We start from the raw sequence: 18,788 nt of genomic DNA, 5'->3' as shown, positions 1-18,788 counted from the left end.
GATGTACTCATTGACAATTTAAACATTCCTTTGTTTACATATTGCGTGTGTTTTCATTTATAACCATATTATCGTTTGGTGACCACAAAGAGTCTTTTATCAGCATTACATACAACATAAGAATAATACTGAAGGCAGAAGTCCCCCCATGCCCCCCTCCCCATCCTCAGCTCTTAGCTACATTGACAGATTGAAGACAGACAACAAGGCTCCCATCATGAGGTATTAAGGTATTATCAACAGCGTGGATGTATGCACTAGATCATTATTAGTGTCAAATACATTATCCCAGTGTGAAGTGAAAACACCGTCTCTCTTTCACTCTTTTCTCTGCTAACTGGCCTCCAGCAGGAATGGTGACGCTGTCAAAGGGCTCCGTCACACTTCCTTGGCCAGCAAATGGACTGAGGCCTGAGGCAGCTAATGTCATAATGAGCCCCAGGCAGCATGGAGGGGCAGTTCTGGCCCAGGGGGTGCACGGACAAGGGGCAGGGCCGAGGCGCACCCACGTCTTCGGTTTTCACCGGCACAGTCTCCTAGCTACCAACTGATGTGAGTGGGCAGAGAGTGAGCTGCCGCCATGTAACACCCCTGACCTAAAGAAAGTGTTTGATTCACGTATTTACTTTCCGACACAGCTGGCCACCTCGCTCAGTCGCAGCAAATACTGTCATTTGTGGCGTATAAGACGCTACTTTTTTCTCTGACTTTGAACCCTGCGCTTTATACAGCCGATACAAATAAGATGTGGTCATGTTTGAATGTTGTGGCATCTGCTCTACGTACTTCAGAACTACAACTCTTTGGAAAATGCTATTACTGAGATAAATGTTGTTACCACTCTTTGAGTTCAACCAGTCTCCAACCAGTAGCTCGTAACAACTTTTCGAGTAGCGCTCTACAAAGGTTCAGCAGTAGTCCGGAAGTCGGGAATGTTTGGGGTTGGGACCAATGACAGCGGGCTCTGGGTGGAATAAATTAAACTGTTCCTGTTGGAAATTCAAGGAAGTTCAGGTCCAGTACTTGGTCTGGAACCAATTAATCTCGATCAATAAGGGATTATCATAATTATTGTAAAATAATGCATAATTCTATTTGATCCCTCCTAAGTAGTTTGTGAAAAGCAATATCTCTTTCTTAATCTTTCCAATGCATTAACATTCATCTATGATATACAAAAGTCAGCCATTATTGATATCATCATGTGAATGTACTATTCAAACACATTGTAATATATTCTCACATGCAAATTATGCACAGCCGTCTTCTTCCGAGACAAAATGTGGGAGTGCAGACTAAAAACAAAAAAAATGTACTGACAGTTTTGACAAGCCTTATGCATCAAATGTGAGTTTTAGCGAGCGATGAGAAGGAACGGAGCACAAGGCCTCAGAGCCGACGTCGTCTGAAAAGTCAACATGCAGGTTGGCCCCCGTTTTGCTTTATGACCTAGATGTGCATGAGCGCGTGGCTATGAACTGTGTGTGTATGTGTGTGTACAAATGCACTGGGTGGTCCTGGGGGGGGGCAATGTGAGATAATACCTTCTGCTGGATTCACCTGGGATGTGTGCGAGTCTTTGCGGCTTTTGGTTTTGTTTGGTTTTGTTTTGGTTGTCTGTTGCCGGACCCATGACACGGGAACACAAACACAAAGAGACAAGAGAGAAGAGCCCTGATGAGCCGGAGAGAGTCTAGTCGGTCAAGCAGAAGTGGGCCAAGCTGGTGTTGCACTCAGGAGATGACACACATAAGAGCATCAGACTGGACTCTTAACACACCAACACTTGTAATGCTAACATGCTGACGCTGTGTTACAGCGCACGTCAACAAGAAAACACGGAGAGAGAGAGAGAGAGGCGCTAGAGCGGGGCCATGTCCAAAGTGGGGCCCCCGGGCCATTTGCGGCTACTTTTTCATCTGTACCGTGGAATACTGTAAGAGTTCAAATAAAAGACGGCCAGTATGGCCGGCATGCGTATGTTGACCTCGTGCATTCAGATGAATTCAACTACCAAACAGTGTATTCCAGATTCTGGTTGAAGGTACTTTTGACCATTCTTCTTTCCAAAACATCTCCAGTTGAGTCAGGTTTGATGTTTCCACGCCACATATTTTCAATAATGTTTAGGTCTGGGGACTGAGATGGCCATTCCATACCTCTGCATGAATGCCTTCGTAGGATCTGTGCTCCCATTTAAGAACTTATACAATACATAAGTAGAACTGCTATCTTAATTGAGTTGGATTATTTCCTCCACTCTAATGACAATAGGTTCCCCAATCAACCACCTACACAGCCGATGTGGCATCTGTAAAGGTGACGCGTAGAGTTGAATTTACTGCAGTAATTCCCCGTTCCATTTAAATCACTATTATTTCAATTAGGATCATTATTCATCTGTGATGGCGGTAATCCGGTTTCCCCTATCTTTGAAATGCAGCGCGGTATCACTGTGGCATCATGCAGGTCACCTGAGCAAGAGGATGATGACCTCCTCTTTAATGGGGGTTAACAACACCCGTCAGAGGACAACCTTTCAGCCCCTCCACAGGTTAATTAAAGAGCAACAAACTGACGAGCAGCTGAGATGGTTTCATGCAAATGCAGAAATTCCCTGGCTGCGGTTATCCATCTCATAGGTACCTGGAGCTCCCGACCTTTAACACCAGATTTTTATCTCTGCTGATATTTTACAACTGGTCCACCGGATTTCAGTGGAGGTAGTTGCTATCGTAATGTGTCACCCGGCTTTGCTTTGATAAACTGACTGCCGTTTTGGCCCAAAGGGTGCATATTTATCTCTACATGGCCTTGCCTTTGGAAGTCAACAACATGTGTCAAGAGGTAAAACAAGAAGTAGGAATACGACAGGAGATCTCACACTGCTTTATCACCAAAGGTCTCTGGGACAACCATATATCTGGTCTAAAAGGCTATAATACCAGTAGCATGGGAACATGGCTAGCATTTCGATTATGCGCCACCCCAACGTGACCAATCCCTTGGGTGATAAAGCTGAGAGATTGGGTTGTCGGCTGTCCAAAAGCAACTGGTTCCTGGCCCAAATAGAGCTGACCTATCCCATTTATCAACAGAATCAGCTGTACAAAACCAAGATGGTGGCCGCAGGCCCACCATTAAATAAAAACTGCACTTTAAAAAAAAATGCTGGCCATAATCCACAATCGCTATGTCAGACATGAATACACGTCTTTGTGTTTTCTGTATGATCTAAAACAGATATAAAAACCGATGAGTATCGGACGATTTCCATGAAGAAGCATGATATCGGCATATGCCAATACTGCTTCATAAAGCCTATAGCGCCTATGCTGGAGCCTAGCTGAGTTTGGGCGAGAGGTAGGGTACCAAATAAATACATTTCACAATTTGAGAGTGTATTTCATGATATGGCTTAAGGTTGGTAGCTTCATATCTCATAAGGATTATTGCCCCCCCCAAAAAAGTGCTTGCCATGTTAAACTACGAAACAGAGTTGGACGAAACAGTCAGAAAGTCTTGGGATGAGTAAGTCACACAAACGCCACAATATTTGACTGTACGGCAGTGACTCAGTGGCTAACATATGCACAAACATTACATCACATTAAACCATATGCATAATGCCGTGTCGGTCTTCCTGGGAAGTGAAAATCTCCTGAGAAACTGAGTGAGTGTTGTCCAACGCAATGAAGGCAACATTTTGTAAACACAATGAAAAACTCGTTTGAATTCATTCTTCATGATAAAAAACATCAGTAATTCTACTCAAACATAGAGCAGCTGTAACCAACAGCGCCGAAGGCAATCATTCTCCAACAGGAAATGACGACCCAAGCCTTGTCCCTCGCCACTTTGCCTCCCATTTCATATTTTACACAAGCAAACTGCAGGAATCATTACCCAACACGAGCTCATCATTAGCACAAACCTCATTCAGTGTTATTGATGACATAATTGTTCCATTAATCGGGGGAGCCATCACGGCAAAATATGCATCGCTTCTATTGTCGCAAAATGTCAACGCTAAAATAGATGAAAGGAAAAGTAGGCAAAAGGGGCAAAGGGTTTTCCAGGAAAGGAGTTGTCAAGCTGCATAATTCATCAACATTTGCGGTAGAGTCTGGAAGTGTAGAGACATAGGTGCTCGTCATCTACATCCGGCATCTTGGCATGACTTGTGAGGACCTAATCCAGCTGTGTAATCCACTATTTGTCAAGACCAAGCGATGGAGAGCTCGAAACTTGGTACTCCTCGCTCAAAATGAGCCGCAATCGCTTACTTTGAGTGACGTTGCCTCGGCGTCCTTGTTAAAAAAGGGTCAGCGACACTCCGCTTCCCTTGTGCGCTCTTAAATGTGTTGAGTGCTGTCACGAAATAACAGTGCAGAAACTGTAGCACTGTAATCAGATATTTCCCTCGGTTTCCTTCCTCCCCCGGTTTGCACTTAAGGCGATCTCTTTCTTACTTGTTTTTTTTTTTTGTGCCCTGCTTCTTTAGCACTCGCAGAGAGTGGGAGAGCCTGAAAATGTATGTTTTAGACTCGAGCTTTGCACCTCAAAAGTGCTCGGTGCTTTAGTCACAACCTACACAAAACAAACGACTAAATGGTTTGTGGTTACTGTCAAGATGCTGGCGAGGCTTCATAAGATTTAGAGGCCTCTGCCAATAACACAACCCGAGCCCGACACAATCACAGAGACATGCGCTGAATGGAGAATGGCGAGAAACCCTTTTCCATTGTGGGGAGTGCCTGTGTACCGCTTGGGGGAGCTTATGCATTCACCTTGTTGAAGTGACATTTAAATAAGCAGCAGCTATTTTCTTCCTCAATCCCCCATCCTCCCCACTCAGCAGCTCCTTGTGTGCTGCCGTAATTTTAAGCTGTCACAAACAAATCCTCCTCGTAGACCTCGCCAAATGTCAGGTCCCGTCAAGCAGAATGACGGGCTCCAAAAATCGGGACCTTGGAAACTTTTGTCATCAAAACACAGGAGTCTGAGCGGGCATGAATATTTATGAGCGTTTCACCATTCATCCCTCGTACTGCAACGAGACGACAGACTGAGCCACTGATCTGACAGACTCGCCCGACTCCAAATATTTTAAGTATGGCTCAACATCCAACTTACATGGTGTAGATTTTCCATCATTTATTCCATCCTACTTAGCAGGAAAACCAGTGAAAAGCCTTTCTTCTTTTGGCGAGTGACGAGTGTTTCCGATGTTGGAACACGCCGTTTACAAAAGTGAAATGGAATCAAATGACAGATATGCGGCAAAAGGCCTAAAAATGGGCAAGAAATGCTGTTTAATTGGACGAAAGGTTGAGGTTACTCCTGGAGATTTGAACAACCCTTGGGACGGGTACCCCGGCGATGGGTGAGGTATTGAAAGTATCGGACTGGGGCATCTGTATCAGGCCTTTTCCAGCCTAATAACGTCTGTAAATGCAGGCTGAGTTTACTGCACTGATACTTTTTTTCTTGAAAAGCCTTTTGACAATAAAATTATCAAATTGTCACAGTCGAGTGCAACTGATCGCAAAATTGAAATGGAATTACGTCTCAGATTAAGTAGCAAAATACCTGGATCTGAATAAAGCAAATACAAAATAGTATGTGAGGATTCAGGTCCAGGTTGGCAGTAATTGGTGTCAGAAGTGGGATTACTAGTCTTTGGAAGGACCTTTGAGAAAGGTACCGGGAAGACCGACTGTCAGACACAAGCCTGTTTTTCCAACCCAGTGTGCCGCTAAGTTCCCTGAAAAAAACTGTCTGAAGTTGGATTGCCAGCTGTGCGGTTTAAGGTATTTTCGTTCTTGAACATTACTCAGAGCAATACCTGCCCAGGACAGAGAGAACAATTGAGCACATTGTCCTATCAAATGCAGCATAACTCCTGGCGCAAAGCAAGTTATTAAGCTAAATGCATTGTCCTGAATGCAAGGGGACGTGAACGAGGCCGACTCCTCTGTGACATTTCACACTCCGTCTGCCACTAGTTTGCTGTACACAAAGGCCATTGAACATCAGGAAGTCAGCACACAGCTGCGACACAAGCGGCTCCAGGTTCCTCGATCATGAAGCCAGACGCACATCTCTTGGAGTGCAGATTTAATTAATATTGCAGAGTTTGACGGTTTAAGAAAATACAAGGATTGCGGTGTACAGCTGCTGTCTTACTGCGTGTTCCTGCTGTTTGCACTGCCATCGTCTAATCTTGCAGCTGCACATTATGTCACCATGTCCAACAGGCCAGACTAGACTGGGTGGGGGCTCGGTTCTCTCCTCCTCTACTTGCACCGGGCAAAGGATCAGAGGCTTTAATATGGCTGCCAGAGAGGCAACAGCCATTTAATAACAATGCAATCGTTGCTCACAGCAGTGGTCCAGTGTCGCTCGATACGCCCTGCAGTGTGCAGATGGTACATTGTCTGAAGTTTTTTCCCCAAAACATTCTCCTTTTCGAGATGTTTTCACTGCCCCTTTTCCGTCTTCCGTTTTGAACCGTCTTCCTGACAGAATGCACACACAATCGCTCCGTGGGCCATACGCTCAGCTGCACAGACATGATCCGTGGAATGTTTTTTTGGCGGCAAGAGCCAGGCTCGGCACCTCCTGCAGTGGGGGACATCTGGAGGAGGCGTTGCCATGTACACAGAGACAACAGAAAGAGTTCAAGCCTGAATTGTCATCCACCCAAGGACGTAACAGGCTTTCATTACCATACAAAAAGGGAAGGCGGCGGAGATCAATTCAAATCAACATGCTTAATGTTGCCATAAGCCAGTCACCTTGCCAAGTTACGCTCAAACTCATCGCCTCTATCAGCGCCCCTTTCCCCAACCTGCCGCCGAGGACAATTACCGCACATTTTGATGAAAATGACCAGTAATTCAGCGAAAGGAAAGCGCTTCAGAACAGCCATTTCGCAAGGTGGGTGTTCATTATGTACCAGCAGGGAAGAGCTTCTACTTAATAGAGTGGCAGACATAAACATCCCTCATCATCACCGGGCCGGCCATTTGATCTCCCCTCGGGGGGATTGTGGGCTGGGCATCTTCATTTGGTCTGTGTTTCACTGTCTGTTTACTCAGTAATGGACTCTGCCCAAAGAGTTGTTAACGCAAACAAAGTAAAGTGACAGAGCATGCCGCGGCAGTGATTAACGACTGAATTACAAAACAACTCCAGGTCACCTTCTTTAACGTCGTGATGGATGATCTAATGCAGGGATCCGATAGCTCGGGGTAATGGTTGAGTCGGAATGTGGCACACAGGTGGAGCGCCACAAAACATGGCTCTTAAAATATGAATCAGCGTTTCCATAAATCAGCAAACGGCGCAATTAGCAGTCATAACACTGCAGCGAGCGCCAAACTGAGATGCTTTATGTCCTCAGTAATAAGCATCTCGCCCATCCATGGCACGGCGAAGCCTTAGTTAGCACTGGCCCACTTTGTCTGTGTGTGCCATCTCTCCTGTCACAGGCAGTTTACAAGGCTGCAAATGAGGCTTGCCATCTGTCCCACCTCTATGGGGTTTTGCACAGCTTTGGCATGCCTGACTTCCCCTAATGCTGCACAAATGTTTGGAGACGTTACATAAGCGGCGAAACCTTCACTTGGGTCGACGAGGGGAACAGAGATGGCACTGGAGGAAAGGGGGAAGAAAGTAAGAGGTCCTTTTATACTCATGACTGGCAGTGCATTCAAGCAAACAATAGCCCTACCAGGTCAAGGCGGGGTATTGTGCTATTTTCTGCAGGTAAAGGTTAAAGTTCAAGACAAAGAGGCTCAATTTGAAAGGGTGCGTAACTGGAAAAGTTTTGACTTCTCGCTCAAAGACAGCTGGGATAGGCTCCAGCATCCCCCACGAAATTTTTGCTTTGATTGCGCTCCCCCTGTGTTCTACTTTTGTGGCGTGAACAGACCCCTCACATAGGGAGTACTATTGTACTTGCATTATGAGCACTGTGCTATTTGCAATATTTCCGTCTCATCTTGCAAGATTAAATCCAGCGAATCAATCCCTTGGAGTTTTCCCGCTTTATTCCGGTTCACTGTAGCAATGAAAAACATGTACCATGACAGAAGCATAAAGCTTGCTCAGGGGCCAACCCTTACCTAGTCCTGCACAGTCCAAAGTTCAACTTCTCACAACAGATGAAGCTAATTTTAGCAAATGGGTAAACAGCAAGTAGGAAGCGTGGATTTTTCCTCCTACTGATTCTGGTACCATTGCCAGCATATTGGATAAGGAGGCTTGGCTTCCAATAAAGGTTCCTCGCTTAAGATGTCAGTCACATTACAGACTGCAGTGTGGAAGAATTTATGCTTGAAGTGGTGATAAGTGGGGCTTTAAGAACAAGATGAAACAGCTTAATATAAACATGTGTATGCCCATATAGTGTTAGCACCACCCCCGACTGTAATTGAATTCTCTTTAGAAAATTCTTCTTCATCCTGCAAGAGCCAGATTTATGGCAGATGTCACATAGTGGCTAGTACTAGACTGGCCATGCCGACATCTTTGTGGGACTTGGACGCCGGCCACCTGGGAACTGCAGGCGTTCCTGCCGACACAGGTGTTCCAAAACCACATTTGAACGTCCGCTGAAGCTAACAATGTCATCACTTTCTCTGATCCTTGTTGTTTCCCCTTGTTATCCATGTCAACCGGATTGCTATGCAGATACAAACAATGAGGTGTCTAGTGCAGCCGGGCCGCTGTTACCATGGCGGTCCTTCATCCTCCTTCAGAGGCTGTGCTACAATTAACCGTGCTCAGCAATTTTCCTCCAAGCACCACCTTGAAGCGCCTCTATGTTGTGCTTTTATGTGGAAGGAAAAAACTCGGCCCAGTCCACGTGGAAACGTTACTGGAATTTGTATTTTGGTTTCGCAGGTTTCGCATCCCCGCTGTGCCAGATTGTTGCATCTAGATAGTAACGGATGACTGGGTGAAAACAAACCACGTGACACACCAAACCAAAGAAGATGACAAACGCCAGCGCAGAAGTCCATCGTCTTCCAGTTTCCAAGGCTCGTCTAGACGTCCTGTATGACGACGTGGAATTATTTCTCTGAGTCATTTTGGAGAATGTAGAGCGTGGTGAGTCATGCCAGTCGAAATATTCAGATAAAGTATTATGTATGATTGTCGTTGACGCTCTCGACTGGTTACGTGGCAGACACGGGATGGGGACGGGTCGGTGACATCATCGGTTTCAAAAAACAGAGGTTTCGCTTGTTCGCTTGCCGTTTTTGTGTGGGTGAAAGGCTGCAACGATGAAACAGTTTGGACCAAAAAACCAAGCGGGAACAACTGAATTGTCAGTCAATGAAAAACAAGGTTGGGGGAATGACGGCAAAATGATAAGCTTGCCACGCATCCATTAAATACACTTAGTAGTCCTGTAAACACTTGAAAATGAAGGCTAAAAGGCAGCCGCCCCCACCCCACACACACACCCTGCCCTGAATTCTCATCAGGCTCGTCCATCTCCAATGAAAGCAAGGGCAGCACGAGGAGGGGGGGGGGAGGGGGTGATATCGCAAATCACATTATGGGACATGAAATTAATCCATCCTCTCAAAACATTTGGCCATTGCAGAGTTTAACCTTGAAAGCGCATTTGTCTTCTTTGTGAGAGGAAGCCATAACTCCCCCACCTCCCCTCTGTCCCTCTTTACCTTCATCAACCCCCCCAAATAAAAAGAGCACGCCTGACGTTACAATAGCTCCAGCGAGGTAATTATTCAATACGCTCATGATACCTTGTAATTTCATTTCGCTTCTGTCTGTTTCGTGAGCACATCACACAATTGGGGCAGGGGGGGGGGGGCACTTACATCCCAAAAGACCACTTCCTCCTTAAGATAATAAAAGCCTTTTGTGCTCGCCTTTAAGAAATCCTTGGTGGATTACACAAATGTTGGATTTGGGAGCATGTTAATTAATATGCACTAAATGAAGTTGTAAGAAAATAATGAATCAGTCCAAATCGTCATGAGGACTTGGCCCACCGGGGGACCCCCGCTTGACCTTTTGCATGGCTGTGAGACAATGCACGCCCACGTTATTATTCACTCTCAAATGTGCAGAGGTAAGGTGGCTGACACATTCAATAGCATACCATCACCATCTGCTCGCCAGCCGCCTGAGGTTCAGCCTAAAATACATCTGCTTGGAGACCACCGTGAGATAGCCTTATGTCAGCGCTATCACTGGATCTTCTCCCCTTGAAGAGAGAATAGCGCCTTGGCTCCCTGTCACCATGATAAGGACATCTATAGCACCAATTATCCTTTCACCTCTGCAAAGAAACAGAGTCAGTGAAGTGGCATAAGCGGGAGGAGTACAGATGACAGGAACAAAGTCCGATACCTTCCTTCCTCTCTGCAGTTTATCTGTGAAGAGTAATGAAGATGCCAAACACCTGGAATCACCGAAGAGCAAATATTCCCTTCCGCGGTCTTGGCCAGACTCATTCATTTTCTGCCGTGCGTCCATTCAACGTCATCGGGGTTGCAACCATGACAACCCGTCACATCCGCTAACGTAAATGAACAAAAATACAGATACAGTAAATATACATATTAAATATAAAACAATATATAATGCAGTTTTTTCCTGTAGATGAATAAAGTATCTGCTACCCGTGGACGCACAGCGGCACAGAGTGTCCGACAGTAATGCATCTTTCCTGGTCAGAGTGGGTGGCTTCTCCCGGCCACTGTCGCGGTTCTCCAAACCTTCATGGACGCAAGGCAGTATAAGGTATCCGACATTAAAGCACTTTGCCCAGCCCGGCTGGGCAGCTTCTTTCGCTGTACACTCTGGTTCTCCCGGTCATATCGAAGTGAGTGGGCTATGAGTGGTCATACTGAGGATTTTTCAAGCTACATCCATCCATCCATTTTCTATGCCACTTATCCTCACTACGGTCATGGGTGTGCTGGAGCCTATCTCAGCTGACTTTGAAATTGTAATCTCAAAACTGAAAAAAATAAAAAATACGAGTCAAAATTTTGATGCCTTAGACTTGGACTCGACTTGGAGATTAATGACTCAGGACTTGACTTGGATTTTATAGTCTTACTTGGGAAAAAGTGTTCCAATTCAAAGTAATCAAGGAACACGGTTACTATGCCAAGGTTACTATTCCTTTTTCTGTAAAACAGCCAATTTTCCCACAGAATGTGCCTCATTGAATGCATCTATTAACATCCAACAATGGTGTGGCATACATTTTTTGGTAAACAGTGCTTATGACTTGTAAGGACTTGAAAATTTCAGGTCTATGGCTTTCGACTTGACTTGTGATGACCTTAACTCAAGACTGGTCTTGGACTTGCACTTCTACTTGAGACTTGGATTAAAGACTTCTTACTTACTTGCAAAATACTGACTTTGTCCCACCTCTGCAATAAAACGACTTGAACTTAGCCTTATTTAAGTTAGTGTTAGCATCAACGCAATACCAATGATTGGTGGAATGTACCTGTCCAATAGACCGGCCTCAAAAAGTTCATAAATATCCCACAGTCCATTGCTGGGCTTATTACACAAAGCGATTACAGGAAAGAAAAGCACCTCTAGTAAACATCTTAGCCATAACATAAGTACTGTATGTGACAACTCATGACACATGTTCCCTCCCAGCACTTCCAAGGAAGCTGTACCCATAAATCCCTCCCTAATGGTCGCTGGCGAGGGGAACTTTTTAAACACAGAACGTAGCGCCCAATCTTACTCACCCGTGGAGAGGGAGAGTCGGCCGGCGCTTGACGGACGGTAATAAATATTGCATGCTGCCAAACAGGGGTCCCCCCTCCTCAAGAGACGTTCAATTGCCTTGACTGATGGGGTGCTGCTCGGCAACGCAGCAGAGGATGGCAGAGGGCAGATTCTTCATGGGGGCTGTTGAATTTCCTCTCCAGAAGCTCAACAGCAGCCATTTTTAACGAGAAAGTGAGGAAAAACAGGAAGGCTGCTGCAACTTTAATTTACAACTCTGTAGAAAAATAGACCACCACAATGTAACCCACTGGGCAGCTTCGGGATTTGGATTAAAGAAGAAAAAGACTTGAGTGGGGTGATACCATTTTTAGCCATGCTAATTACAACAAAGCAAGTGTTAAAAGACCTGGAACACCAGCCACCCTCCCCCACCCCACCCAGGGAGAGTTCACGGAAGGGACATGGCATTCAAACACGAGGTCAGGGTCACTTCCACACAAAGCCAGACTAAAGGTGACGACTTGGTACAGCAGATGCAACCATTTAGCCACTAGTTATTATTCACTTGACACAAGATTCATGCAAAACACATTAAAACACTTGTTCCTGTGTTTCAAATTGTTCTGGTGGACAGATTTTGGTCAGGCTTCTTCCTATGCTATTTTGTCATTTTCGCTAATGTCGTCATAAAATCAGAAATTACAACACAGGCAAAACGTTAATGCTAGTCTAATGTACACAGCGCAGGCCAATTCCATCCAATCTTCTTGATGACTGACGCATTGAATAGCCAATAAAACAGCAAAAAACACAGATGTGCTGTTTGATGGGTGGGCTTTTGTCATAAAAGTGAACTGCTGCATGGCGGAGAAAAGGAAGACGTAGACTGTGCGGTACGACATTATTTCGCCTTTGAAGGTTTTTTTTCTGTCTTCGGTCTTCAAAGATGAGCTGCAGTATCAGGCTTGGTCTCCAAATGGAACACATGATCCCAACTTTAGAAAAACTTGGGTTAAATACTCTGATTTCTGGAGTACCATAGCCAAATTTGAAATAGGGTTGAAGGATTCACGCTTTGACCCCCCCTCCCCCGCAAAAAAAAACTTTTCTAGTGTACCCAAAGTCATATCACTACTCCAAACTCTTCAACACTTTGGATATGACCGTCAACATTTCAGCCTTTTGCTCTATTTTTACTGATTCTTTAATTTCCGCAGTGATGTAATGACAAATGAGCCATGGTCTGCACATGGCCCCAGGGCCGGACTTTGGCCATCTGACTTTTGTGAATCTTCGTCAGGGTCGAGCTACTGGCGTCTGCTCTATGAGCAAAGTATAAGCCATTTTGGCTCGTCGGTGTGGGAGCGAGCAATAGCGTTTGAGGGGCTTTGAGCCGCATTAACCTGCAATAATGACTGTTCCGTGAGCAGGCACATCGCTTTCTCGCCCTCCCTGTTGCCGGAATAAACACTGGATGAGGTCACGTTACCATCGGAATAAACTGCCACACATTTGACAGTAGTCATAAGTACGAGAAAGTTTGCCGTCCGCATGGCTAAAGTTATGTTAGTAAGGTACATTAACCTTAATCTAACTGATTTGTTTACCATGTCACGGATCTTCCACTTCATTCGGGGTAATGTGCTCACGGTGTAGCTTTAAAAAGTAGGTTAGCATAAATGCGATAGCCACTTGGCAGTGCAAATGGGTAGTGAATCATGTATGAGATTTTTGTTTTCAAAGTAACTGTGGTCAATATGTGCGTAAATAATAAGCTACATATATTCAGTGGTCACCAACTTGTATGCTAGCAGTAGCTCGCCGGCTCATGTTAAGTAGCTCAAAGAATATTTGTTTCATCTCTCAGTATTTTTATGTTCTATTCACACATGATGCCTCTTTTTGATGACAAATGAGGACACCGAGTGGAGATATGCTTTGTAAATAAAGTCCAATTTAAATGTTGGCAGTCACATAAAACACAAATAGCTCACTTCTCCTTTAGCTTTAACTCATTCGCTACCAAAGATATATTCATATGTTTTTTTCCAACCTGAACACCCAATCCCAAAGACGTATTTATACATCTTTTGTTTTTTGCCGTAAGGGACTTCATTTGCGCAGAGCATCCATGTGTGTACTGTTCATGTACCCAACACAATATCCAACACATACAGTCAACAAATGCCAACAATCGACCATCAATTAACAGTCAATATTGAAGAGAAAAAAGAAGAAAACCTACCAGGACAATAATATACAATAAATAGGCAATAACAAAAAGAAAGAATTTGCTAAAAATAATCAAATAACTCATGATGCGCCACTGTAAATAAGCATCTGTGAGGCATGTACCGTGCATACGAATACATACACAGTCAGGAATTCCTGACCCGGATGGATGTAAGGTAAAAAGCTTGGTATGGCTCTTTTAGTCCAAAATGCAGGTGATCCGTATCTCTGACCTGGAGATAGAGGGTAGGTTTCTCAATGATCCCCTGCAAAATCACTACTCGGATCCTCCGCATGACAGGAGTGTGCTCCTGTTTTTCATGATCTATTGCAAAGACCCAAGTTAAAGAGTTTTCTGTGTTTTTAGGAATCTGCTCCCAAGTTTAGTAGTGAACTTGCGGGCCGCTCTGATGTTATTCATGGATGCATGGGCGGCCGGGCTAGCCCTGGTAGACAGTTTAACTTTGTTTACATGCTGGGACATCAAAGGCAATCTAACAGGATGTCTCATTCATATGAGCATTTCTGCTGTTATCCATCATAATGTAACATAAATCTAATTATGTATGAAGAATGTACATGCTAGAGTAGTTAGCGCCTTGTTTGTGTGACTTTTAACTGCCAAGTCAGGAGCTCTGGAACTATATTTGGCTTCATTCTGGTGGGAAAAAAGCGTGACAAACGAGCAGTCATAGTAAAAAAGAAAAAAAGAAGCAATGTATGGCCTATTGGTGTGTTTGAGATAGTTGAGCGGTGTGTGCACGAAGGCTGGCCGGCAGATGTGCTCCACCGTGGGGACCTGTGTGACGCGAGGTGGCGGGCGGGAGGAAGAGGCAGTGGAGGACGGCTCAGGATGGCGTCTGTTAAGGTCCAGACCACCACAACCGAGTCCGGTGGTGCAGTGGCGACCTATTTGGGGGCATGGAAGCACTAACAGGGGGACAGGATGCAACAACTCATGTTATGCTAACACGCTTGCTAATTACGCGCTTCCTATTTTCGCCTAAACGTCACACACACGCGCGCGCACACACACACACACACACACACACGCCGACACGCGCACACACACAAAACAAGCTAGCCAGTGCTAATGGAACAAGGTGGCGGACATTAAAATGAGACAGTTGGACGGAATGTCCCCCAGGCTGCTGCTCCACTAACTGGAAATGAAAACAACCGTCTTACCTTCACGAATGACGGGGGGGCTAAGTTGAGACTTTTCTAGGCGCAAGTCGTCGTCGTCGTCAGCATCATCGCCGTCATCATCATCACCACCATTGCACTTTATTAATCCTCCGAAGAAAAAGATGGAATCTTCTCCCGCTTCTTCTTAAGCTCTCGCTGAGAATGCGCCTCCCTGTTGATTAAAACACAAGACGAATCCAACTGTTCCGCTGCTTTATGTTCTCTCCGCCTCTTTGCTCGAAGTCTCACTCTTGTCCAACTCTTGTGTGTGTGCTTGTGTGTCTTTTTTTTCTTCTTCCTCTCTTTTATCAAGGCGGGGTCTTGGGTCGTTCAAACCAATGACATAAACCAAGAAGCCCACCCTCCCTCACTCACTCCCAGCTCCCCGCTCATATGGTCAAAGCATCTCTGCAAAAACAATACTACATCGTAATTCTATGACATTTTAGAAGAAAAAAGTACTCAGATGTTCTGAATTCCAAAATGCTTCAACAACATTTCAATCAGTCACATGTGGCCAATCGATCGGCCAATCGATCATCAGTATCAGGTAGGGATTTAACGACAAGAAATTGCCACATCACACTATTGTTTCATGTGCTCAAAATGTTTATGGAGTACTGAAACACACATTTTTATTGAACATTTATGCACATTTTCTGCCCTTTGTATGAAGTTGTGGACTCCTGTAGAGCAGCTACACACAATAACGCACACAGAAAGCTTTCCACATCTTCCAGAATCTGCACCTAATCCATTTGTAGTTCCGTGGATTTCCAAAATGGTCAGTTTTCTGTCATTCATGGCCCGCATCTGGGCATGCCTGCTCCACTGTGATTGGTCCCACTTAGTTTGTAAAGCTTGAACCCGGGCACGCCCATATAAGGAAGTCACTGGCGAGATGATTTTGCTTCAACAGAGCAACAGGTGGCCAAGTTTTAGCAATCAAAGAGGGCGGATGGGGATGTCAACAATATCGATACAGGCTTTCCGTTGTCCGTATGAAAATATCATGGAGGCAGAGAAGCGAGCTGAGAGGAGCAAGCATCCACGTGCATGAGCATCTGATAAGAAACATTGCTGATAAAGCCCATGACTTCAAGAAGCAGGAGAAAATTCAAGGTACCTGGAGCACCAGTTTCCAAATCTAAAAGTTATACTATCACGGTTTTTATATCCCCATTGGAGTCCTAGTTGGTATGCCACAGAGCAAACCAATCAAGAAGTTCAGAATTTGAAAGTTCTCTATCTCATAATGTCAACAAAAAAAAAAATCTACAATCAGCTCCTTTTTACCGGATCCCACCCAAAAAGTAGTATCATATTGAGAGTATCAACCGGAGACCAAATACTGTATATGAGTTTCCTTCTGTTAGTAATGGGGCGGGTCCCCCTGGAGGGGGACAGCATGCAATTTGACTTTTGAAAACGCTTCTATTCTTCACTGCTCTCCATTTTGTTGAATTTCACTGTTGTCGGTTTCAAGTTCAGTCTTTTCAGTAAGGATAAATGAATATATATTATTAGTTTCTTGAGAGTTTTTCAAATCGAGGCGATGCAAAAACATTTCTGTCCCCCAGGGGGGCCCATCCATCCATTTTCTATACCGCTTATCCTCACGAGGGTTGCTGGCATGCTGGAGCCTATCCCATCTGTCTTGGGGTGAGAGGCGGGGTACACCCTGGACTGGTCGCCAGCCAATCCCAGGACACATATAGACAAACAACCATTCACACTCACATTCATACCTATGGACAATTTGGAGTGGCTAATTAACCTAGCATGTTTTTGGAATGGGGGAGGAAACCGGAGTACCCGGAGAAAACCCACGCATGCACGGGGAGAACATGCAAACTCCACACAGAGATGGCCGAGGGTGGAATCAAACTCGGGTCTCCTAGCTGTGTGGCCTGCACGCCAACCACTTGACGGAAAATAATTGAGCACCACTGTTTTATACCTTAATAAATACATTGAAGGCATAAATAAAAGCATGTGGGTGGCCATCTGCCTCTATCAGTAACAAGCTTGTAATGGCTACAACTCCCTAGTAGCGTTTTGCACACTGAGGTGCCGTTTGTATTTCTAAATGGGCCCCAGCAGAATCTTTAACACGCACATGATGTCTTTAAAACTAATTTAATAAACACAACAGTGACAGTAGTTATGGTGCATGCAGACCTGCTTTAACGTAATAATAATTCCTATAGAGTAGACATAGTTGTCTGTACGCTTGCACATGCTGGAGTCAGCCATGCTTAAGTGATGCAGCTGCAGGACAACCTCACCGCTTTCTATTGACCATAAATGACATTATATCATTGATTCCTGTAATTATTTTTCGTGGAACCTCTTTTGCAAAAGGTGCAAAAAAAAAACCTCTCTTAACCCACAATTGTTTCATTTTCTGTGCGTCGGTAAATTTGTAGTTTGACGTGACAGCCGGCCACTCGCTGACACCCCATTATCTGCATCCCATTTTCCACTTTTCAATGCCACACTGCTTGGCCTCCATATGCTGCAGTATTGATCTGTCCATCAGCCCGCTTTCCTCTTTTGCTCCGCTTGCTTGCATGCGGGGGTGCACAAAAACATAGAGATGATTATGCAGAAAAATGATGCTGCATAATTGTATGACTGCGTGTCCCACACAATTAATTGTGTTATTGTGTGGAATGGATGTATGTTATCACATAAATAAAGGACACGTTACCTTGCTGATGTTGCATAACGTCGCTTCCAAATCAAATGAAGTCAGTTTAATCAAAGCCAGTAATTATTCTTTATCTCATTCTCTAAAACGTAATTAATAAGACATAATTGGAATGGTTGGGAGCATAAACAGTAAGTAGTTTGGAGGATCAGGGCGTAAAATGTATAAATGGAGCATCGTAATGTCAATGGTTTCTCCGGGTATTCCGGTTTCCTCCCACATTCCAAAAACATGCTAGGTTCATTGGCCACTCCAAATTGTCCATAGGTATGAATGTGAGTGTGAATGGTTGTTTGTCTATATGTGCCCTGTGATTGGCTGGCCACCAGTCCAGGGTGGACCCTGCCTCTCGCCCCAAGTCAGCTGGGATAGGCTCCAGCATACCACCTAAGAAGGATAAGCGGCATAGAAAGCATAAAAAATGGATGGATGGATGCTTTTCATTGGACAGTGAGGGTGATTTGTGATCGTTCAGAACCAAAAACAATCAAAGTATTTGACATGATGATGACAGCCAAGCAAGATCACCATAATCTTATGCAAAGATACGGTGTTAGCGTAGCGCCACTTCCCCATGTTGACCCCTGACCTCAATCTTCATGCTGAAAATTTCACAATCGGAGTGTCAGTCTCAAGAGACGCACATCTATCAATCGGAGTTTGAATTATTGACGCCCCCGCCATGTTTCTGTCATTCATACGGTGGCTTTAGTTGCTCCCAAAGGGGACACACAAGGAAACACCTTAGTCCGACTGAAATTGTACCAAAAATATGCATAGCCAAGCTAAGACATCCGGATAATGGGGTTAGAATTTTGAATCAATATCGTATCACATATGTAAACAATGAATCCATGCATGAAGAGGACAATATTCCTATGTGACTTTTTGGAGAAAACTGAAT

General features: G+C 44.7%; 1 protein-coding gene across 2 annotated transcripts in view; it reads right to left on the bottom strand.

Annotated features, from left to right (window-relative positions):
• ctbp2l (C-terminal binding protein 2, like) overlaps nucleotides 1–15,471 on the bottom strand; it is a 59,972-nt gene extending 44,501 nt beyond the window's left edge. For both annotated transcript variants that reach the window (XM_058062595.2, XM_058062598.2), the window contains exon 1: nucleotides 15,172–15,471. The gene's annotated coding sequence lies outside the window, so the exon portion shown is untranslated. The remainder of the gene's footprint in view (nucleotides 1–15,171) is intronic.
• Nucleotides 15,472–18,788: the final 3,317 nt, after the last annotated feature.

This window comes from Doryrhamphus excisus, unplaced genomic scaffold (assembly GCF_037039965.1).
Source record: "Doryrhamphus excisus strain RoL-2023G ecotype Guam unplaced genomic scaffold, RoL_Dexc_Guam_v1.1 HiC_scaffold_24, whole genome shotgun sequence".
In the NCBI taxonomy this organism is placed as follows: domain Eukaryota; kingdom Metazoa; phylum Chordata; class Actinopteri; order Syngnathiformes; family Syngnathidae; genus Doryrhamphus; species Doryrhamphus excisus.
Note: the sequence above shows the minus strand (reverse complement) of the source record. Positions and strands in the feature narration are given on the sequence as shown.